Source organism: Etheostoma cragini, chromosome 1 (assembly GCF_013103735.1).
Source record: "Etheostoma cragini isolate CJK2018 chromosome 1, CSU_Ecrag_1.0, whole genome shotgun sequence".
In the NCBI taxonomy this organism is placed as follows: domain Eukaryota; kingdom Metazoa; phylum Chordata; class Actinopteri; order Perciformes; family Percidae; genus Etheostoma; species Etheostoma cragini.
This window is the reverse complement of record NC_048407.1, coordinates 26,343,519-26,352,027: the sequence shown is the minus strand read 5'-3', so window position 1 is coordinate 26,352,027 and position 8,509 is coordinate 26,343,519. Positions and strand designations below refer to the sequence as shown.

Genomic DNA, 8,509 nt, shown 5'->3' with positions numbered 1-8,509 from the left:
CGGAGAAAACTGGGACAAAAACACAGGGAAGGCTAAACGGGAAAATAACCCCAAACAAAAACCCTAACCCACAACACAGAGACCAAATGTGTCCTAGTCTTTTGTAATGCTGCTATTTGTTAACTACTTGATCCCAGGAGTACAAATAGACTTTACTGCTGCAATGATGCAACTCAGATGGATTGTGCTATTTCATCCGGTTGGTTTACTAGTTCATTGATGTTAGCCACATAGTGTAGTTATTAACATTACATGATGTGCTTTGAGTTGATGCTCAGTGTAGGGTCACAGCTGCACTGAAGTAGCTATACAGTATTTGAACTCAGCCAGCCAGCAATAACCTCAATCCAAGGTCTAATAATAATCTAATTTCAATCCCAGCACTTGATCTATCCATAGCCCCAAGTCTTGGACTTGGTCATGTTCATGTTAAAGCTGCGGCAATATTTTGTGTAATGTGGTAACCAACATCAAAGGAACCTCCTTATTGTAGTGGTTATTCTGTCAATCCAGAAGTTCCCTCAGGGATTTTTTATTAAAGTATTAAAGTCACAAAAAAGTCAACTTGTCACACTGATGAGTTCTATACACCTGGGAAACCTTGATTTCTCACTGACATTGATTTGTTACTTTGGCTTATTCTAGCAGTGTAGCTTTATCTGTGTGTGTGTATGTGTGTGTGTGTGTGTGTGTGTGTGTGTGTGTGTGTGTGTCTGTGCGCGTGCGCTTTTGAGAGAAAAGCAGCAGTCTGGCAGCGCTCACTTGGTCAACTAGCCTGCATTCACATTCTTTCCCTTCCTCCCCACTGTCTGCTTGGTCACATGAGTGCAGTGGAGGTTACACTGAAGGTGGGAAGATGTGGGTAGTAGATACATCAATAATTGTAGTGCCGATTTGTAGATGTGCTTTAGAGTTATGGCATATTGATGAGTATGTGCTTCGTGTGCTTCAGAGGAAACAAGTTGTGAACATAACATTGACAATTTTGTGTAACAGTAGACTGTGCTTTAACACTCAAAGGAATTCTATTACTACCAGAATGGCCCTAGCGGTCATACATTATTTGCATATAATTTTAAATATAAGCTTCAAATCAAATACATTGACCCATAATGTTAGGGTAGGTAAAGGGCTATGCCGTTTCGGTAAACAAGCTGTTTTAAGGCAGCAGATATTACTGAAGTTGCAATTGCAATCCAAACACCAGGTGTTTCCACTAGTAGATCATCACAGTTAATTAAACTGCAGCGCAATGACGATACAGATATTTTGGTTTTTCGGGAATTTGTACTGTACATTCATACTAAGTACACTCGCCCTTTACTCCTCATTCAGATGCTGTATATTACACAAAAATCACAGGACATCTCTCTTATATCAGTGATGAAAAATGTTATTATTGAGAATACCAGTGTGAGCTTAACAATATGTGAAGCTCGCTCAGTGCAGTATGCCTTTCCTCAGTGCATGTACCAGGTATTGTCACATAGTCTCATTCATCATTCTGACCTATTGTGAGATGCTCGACTCTGATCCGTTCACACAAGCATTATGATGTACATGTGCCTCACTGCAGGAAGAGGAGGAGAGTGTTTTTCACTACCTTCCAATATGACCCATTGTCCTGCATTTCTCTCTACACACTGGGAGCCGTTACATTTATGCCAGTATACCGTCTAATTCACCACTGTCACCAGCAAAAAGTCCTGTTCATTCATTGTGCTGCTGCGTGAACAAACAAATTCTGATTTGGATCTCCCATGTTAGTTTTATTGCTGTGCTTTGTTGACTCTTGCAAGTGGGCTTGGCACTTGACACGGCTATGTGGAGGCCCCATGCTGTTGGGAGGCCCTGCATGCAGGAACGCTCCTCTGTGATTGGAGGAAGCCAGACTGGGATGAATGAGCACTGTACATAGAGCAGGAGGCATGAGGGACTGCACTGGTACGCCCCCCTCTCTCATTCTCTGTCGTTCTGCTCCCTTTCCCCCTCTTGTGCACACACATTCAGTGGGACAGAGGAGCCATGTTTGTCTCACCACAACCCCTCTTTTTTTCATTCTACACTTTCATGCCTTTTTTTGTTCTGCTAGCTTTGAGAACAGAGTCACGGGGGATTGGAAATGTCAACTTTGTCGTTCATTACTGTGTGCAAAATATGATGTGTGATACAGTGTGACAGGTCCAAAGACAGGTTGAAAAACATTACAAGTTTGAGTACCATGTTGGTATGAAATGATTAATATTGTAATGTTTTAAGCAAAAATGCCTCAAATTGAGTATCAAAACGCTCCACAGAGAAATGCACAGAAAGAGTGCCTTTCAACAAGCCGCCAGGACTTCTGTATGGTTGTGATGTCACATGTTTACTATATATAAGTAGAAAGTGTCACTACAGCCATTACAGTCATTCCCCTGCTTCAATGACGGCACAGAAAGACCAAGAAATGCCAACCAATCAGAGCAGACTGGGTTTTTGGCGAGGGGCACGAGCTAAAACAGAGATTTTCAGACAGAGGGTGAATACAAATATAATCAGAGTAAAATAGTGTTAAAACTGATTGTTTTTTTTTACACATTAAACATCTAAACATGTTCTAGAAAAAATAAGTGTATACCTGGAAATGAGCATAACATGGTATATTTAAAGAAATAATGATGATGTTGTGCGTTTTTCAATATTTTCAGATATTTCAATGACCTAGACATACACACATAACTAATTAATTAATGAAAATAACAAGTTGTTAGTTATCTTAAAATGTCAATAGTTTGCTTTTGGGAGGTAATTAGATTGTAATAATTTCTTTTTATTTTAAGATTTTTAATATTGCACTTGATCTAGAGGACAGGGATCTCAAACACAGAACACTTTATATAGGAAGATGCTTCAAACAAGGAGTGCAAGTTTCATTAGCAATTAGTCAGCTAGTGGGAGCACTGTTGCCGTTGTTAGCGCGCTTCTAGCAGTGCGCCACTGTATGCAGGGGAAACATTGGAGCCATTGATAAAACTGCAACTGATGTGCCCTGTAGCACGATACTAATGATCTCTCTGTAAAGGCAGATTGAGGACACATCATTCACATCGTTCACGATCTAATATCACCAGATCGCACCCCCGTAATTGCAGCCCTGTCAGTATTTGTAAATTCAGTCAACTCTGCAATGAAAAGAAAATCTTTTCATTCATTGTGTTAGCTTTCTGACAGTGAGAGTGAGTGAGTGTGTTTGTGGTTACGATGACGGGGTGTGAGAAGAACCCTTCTGTATCGTCATGGGAGGAAACACAGCTTGAACGCTTAACACCTGACACGGCAGCTGTTCAGATTGTCAAGTGAGTCAGAGCCTCACTGTGGATTCAGTGAAATGTTGATCTCTCTGTATGCAGCATTACTTAACTATTAAACAGAGTTATTTGCCATCAAATCAGTTTAAAGTGCTCATATTGTGGTCATTTTCAGGTTCATAATTGTATTTAGAGGTTAAATCAGAATAGGTTTTATGGTTTAATTTAAAAAAGCAAACATTTTTGTTGTACTGCACATTGCTGCAGCTCTTCTTTTCACCCTGTGTGTTGAGCTCTCTGTTTTAGCTACAGAGTGATGCATCTCACTTCTGTTCCATCTTTGTCGGGAAACGCACATGTACAGTAGCTAGGTAAGGACTACTAGCCAGTCAGAAGCAGATAATGAGTGCGTGCCACGCTAGCAGCTAGGCGAGCGTTATAATGTGTGTTACTAAGTGATGCATGTCTGCCACGGACGTAAGGGCTGGACTACAATAGAGCTGTTTGGAACAGTTTGTAAACAGTATTTTCTGTTGGAGATGGTACGTGCGGGGTGCACTTTTGGCTTTTTCCCTTTGTAAATCTATAACATGCACAAAAAGATATTTAACACAATAAAGCAAAGGGGGAAAAGCAAAAAACATAATATGAGCATAACTCATTTTGTGGGTTGAATGTGTGGCATTCTTCAGACTACGGATGGCGCTTTACATTACACACAAAACCCAATGCCCAAGGCAACATTTTTCACATGGAAAGCCAGGGATAGCCTGCTTGATAAAAGCTTCATTTTCTAGACAGTAGTGAGGCAGTGAGACCTTCTGTTTCTGTTTATTGCACAGGCATTTCCACTGCATACCGAAACCTGAGAGTCCTCATCTCCCTACAGGGTTGATCGCTATACTCAGATTATCAAAACTGTGGCTTCAAAATATCGATTAATTCACACTCGGGATAGTTTTTGGCCACAAGTACGTGTTAGTGTCTGGGCTTTTTTTTTACCTTGTTGTTATCGATATAAGGTGGTTTAATTAACATACAAAGACTTTGCTGAGACAACAGACGAGCACTAGTTGATCTTGATTTGAGGTTTCTTTGTGGCATCGAGACTTACCACAGACACACACACACAAACAGGCATTATCCTGCTGTAAACGGCCCAGTGCTATCAATCAGACCATCTGTCCCTGTCCACTCAGCCTGTATTTAGGTTTCAGTGCATAGTGATATCCTAAAACGCCGTTTTACCGATATAATACATTACTAATATCATTCAGGAACAACTTGTAGCAATTATCTACTGCTGCTGTGTCAATTTAGCAGAAGATACAAGGCACTCAGGTTATCCTTGCTTTTGAGTGATTTAGTGGTCTCTCTTCACAAAAGCATTTGTAATTACATTTCATTGCTCTCTGTCAGTTGACTCTCAAGGCTGCACTGTTCAGTCCTGCATTTAGTTCTTTAATTCTGGGTTTCTTCCGGTGTCTGCTATCTTCTCTTTCCATCTCTTGTTTGCAACCTCTTACAGCCTATTTGGCACATATTAATGCAACACAACAGGTTCCAAGGGTTTTTACTGAGCTGAGAGAAAAAAAGCCTTCTTTCCATGGTCTTGAAAAAACTTGCAAAAACCTTCTACATCTAAATTACCTGTTCCCATTAAATTAATTTAAGGCCATGTAACTCAAAAATGTATCTGCCACATGTGACCTGTTCCTTTACTTTATGTGTGATGCTTGTTTGTTTGATTTGACTACGCTGTATTTCTATTTAAATTGTAACTGGTGTGCCGTCTTGGCCAGGTCTCCCTCGGAAAAGAGATTTCAATCTCAAGGGACTTTCTGATTAAATAAAAAAAAATAAAACACTATAGTGCTTCTACCAGGTAGATGTACATTTATTTTTGTACGATTTTTTTGGCATTTTCAGCCTTTATTTTTGATAGGACAGCTGAGGGCACGAAAGGGGAGGGGTATGACGTATGATGTATCAGATTTAAGCCACACTTGCGGTGTAGTTCTGTGGTTGGCAATGTCAGTCTGACGGTCATTCTACCACCTTGGTATATCTTAACTACTGGATGTATTGCCATATAATGTGTTAGAGATTTTCATGTTCCAATCATGATGAATTGTAATAACTTCATTAAGTCCTAAGCACCATGAGGTCAAATTATGCATTTCTCCAAATGCTATTAGTTACCTGTTTGTTATAACAAATGGGATTTTATAAACCTCAGCTATACATTGTGTTTAGTGCTAATTTGCTAATAGTAGAATTCTAACTAAGATGGTGAACATGGTCAACATTATACCTTCTAAACATCAGCATGTTAGCATTGTCAATGGGAGGATCTTGGCATGCCGACGTTAGCATTTAGCTCAAGAGTTTAAAGAAGCCAATTTGAGGTATATCAGTACAAGCCAATAACTAAGCAAAACAGATGACATATACAGGGAATAGCAGCATTGTGTAAAAAGAACCTTCATTTGCACTCGTTTAGCTGAGCCTCTTTGTGCATATCTTGAGTTCCTGAGAGGCCTGAGGTATTGTATAGCTTCACTTTAGAGACTGTGGAAACCTGAGCTGTGGCCTCTTGGCCATTGGGTGTCCAGTCTCTGTTGACAGTGAGCTGGGCCAGGGGAAATATTCACTGTGTTGGGTCACTCTCCTGCTCCTACTCCTCCTCTTTCTCCTTCTGTTCTCCCAAACGTTTTTTGAATAGGTGATCCATTAACAGAAATGGAAGAGCGGAATAGCGTTGATGGTATTGAGAGCACTGCCCTCCTATCTTCTCCATTTCCCCTGCCCTTTCTCTCTTCTTCTCTATCTGAGTGACATACAGGGACAGCCTGTTTCTTTGTCTCTGTGTGTTTTGTTGCTTTTGTCTATGTTTTCTGTGTATTTCCCTGTGAATAGAATTACAAATCAGTATTTAATCTATCCAGTTATCTATTAATCTATATATGACAGTAGAATCGAGGTAGGCCTACACCAAATGTGATTCAATCAAAAGACAACATCTTGGGGATCATGCCACCACTGTATTTTTACTTTATCCAATGGATGTATTTTGTGCAAATAAATAGATGTTACGGATCCATATAAGGTATCAACATTGTTACTGATCAGCTTTAGGGGCACTGTATCCTTTGTGTTTGGTACGTTTGCTTCTTTGTTTCTTTTTCTCCTGTTGTCTGTTGGGATTTTATTTCATCCTCTCTCTCTTTTGCAAATACTGTCCTGTCTCTACTTAGAGTAAGCTATGAACCTCTTGGCGCAGTGCCATCACAATCCATTCACTACAGCTCAGTGAGACCTCACAGCCGTTACTATCCCAGAGTGCACCCTTGTCCTCTCCAGCAGTTCCCATTTGTACAGTAAAATGGCAAAATGGCCACTTCATAGATTCCCCCTCTTCACCACAGTCTGTCCTCATGAGACACTGACAGTTACTCCGTGTGCCTACACACATCTGTGTGTGTTGTAAGGACCATGAGGGTACATGTCAGCATGTGAATATATAGTATGCGGGCGTGTGTGCGGGCGTGCATGCATATACTGTACGTGTGTGTCAAATTTTGAGCTTGCTGGTGCAAATGTGTGTCTTAGTATTATGTGTTTTTTACCCTTGAAATAGCCACTACTTAAAAACATGAGAAGCTTACTATGCCTTTCTTTTAGCACGTGCTTGTCCTGTTCTGGGAATATACTGTCACAGCAACGTGTGACTATGTTTTTTCTAGTTTTACACAGGTTCAGATGTCCAAACCAAAAATATAATTAGTGTTTTGCAGTTTTTTTCCCCCTATGTTGCATGTTCCTCATCACACGTTTACTCCAGTTGTGAGGCGTATAGGCTTCCATATCCAACACACAATGATCCCCACCTCTCGTCAAGTGAAACCATTGGCAGTGAGCAGGGAAATGGCTGCTAACATTTTAATGACTTAATGAGACCTAATTAGTTGAAATGGGAATCAGGAAGAGAGTAGCCGTGTCAGTTATCTGTGTGTGTGTTGCCATGCTTGTATGCAGGTGTTTCTGTTCCTGTTGTGAGCATGTTTATCTGTTTGTTTTTGGTGCATGTGCATATATGTTTATGTTGTCTCTGTGTGTGTGTGTGTGTGTGTGTGTGTGTGCGTGTGTGTGTGCGAGCACACGTGCATTTCAGAGTGCTGTGCCTTCTTTTTCAGCGTTACTCAGCCTCTTCATCAGGAAGTGATGGTGGGGGGTCAGGCCTCATTTAATCAAGAAAAAAAAATCCATCTCCCATTAACTTAATTATTCCAACACTGAAGAAAGAAAAGCTGAAAGAAGCCTGCCTGTGTGTGTGTGCTAATGTGCGTACGGTTTGTGAGAAAATAGTGTTTCTACGCTGGAATAATGAAGAGGTTTGTTAAATGAGCTATAGAAGGGAAGTTTAAATCGCACCAGTACAGTAGTGACTTAATGAAAAAGACATTTTAGTTAACATAATATTTGTCATCTATAGATGATCCAAGGTCCAAGGCGGAAGTAAACAATCTACCATAACTGTAGTGGCACCTCACTAGTAGAACCTTGTGTATAACACTGATATATGGAATGGTTTCACTACTTTCAGTGCTTTTGCTTATAAATATACTCAATATATAGGCTATATCCATTAGAACATTTTACATGTTTCATTAAATGAAAATAAACGGAATACTTTCAAAAATGTAAGTGTTTCACTGAAATTGGGTTCAGTTTTAACAGATAGCTGGATGTCCTTTCGCTGTCTGGAGGCCAGACAATAGGAATATAAACAATAGGAATATAAAGGCTTTCAAAGGTTACCCAAGAAAACAAAACTCACAGATAAGTTATTGCTTTCTTTGTCACTGTAGTGCAGCTGATACACTTCTTTTTTAAAGATTTGGAGCTGTGCTACTTTCCATTATATCTAATGCTATCCAGCCTTTTCATGAAAATAAGCTGCCACTGTGTCAGTCAAGATTTGAAGTCTTTAGGGCATTTTATCTCCCATCTCTGATTCACTCTTGATCTTTCCCCTCATCTTTTTTCATTAGTTCTCAAAGAACTCAATTAGAACTGTGTTTCACAGCACTTATTGATGAATAATAGAGTACAAAAACACAGTTGTGTAGGTGATGAATGGTCTTGAATATTGTAGTTACTGTGTCATCTTTTCTTGAATGTTGTCTGGGTGGATGATGATGACAAGGGGGGGGGGGGGG

At 40.0% G+C, this 8,509-nt stretch overlaps 1 protein-coding gene across 3 annotated transcripts in view; it reads left to right on the top strand.

The window, feature by feature from the left end:
* The window catches only part of igdcc4 (immunoglobulin superfamily, DCC subclass, member 4), a 60,198-nt gene that overhangs the window by 8,414 nt on the left and 43,275 nt on the right, over positions 1 to 8,509 (top strand). The window lies entirely within an intron of this gene.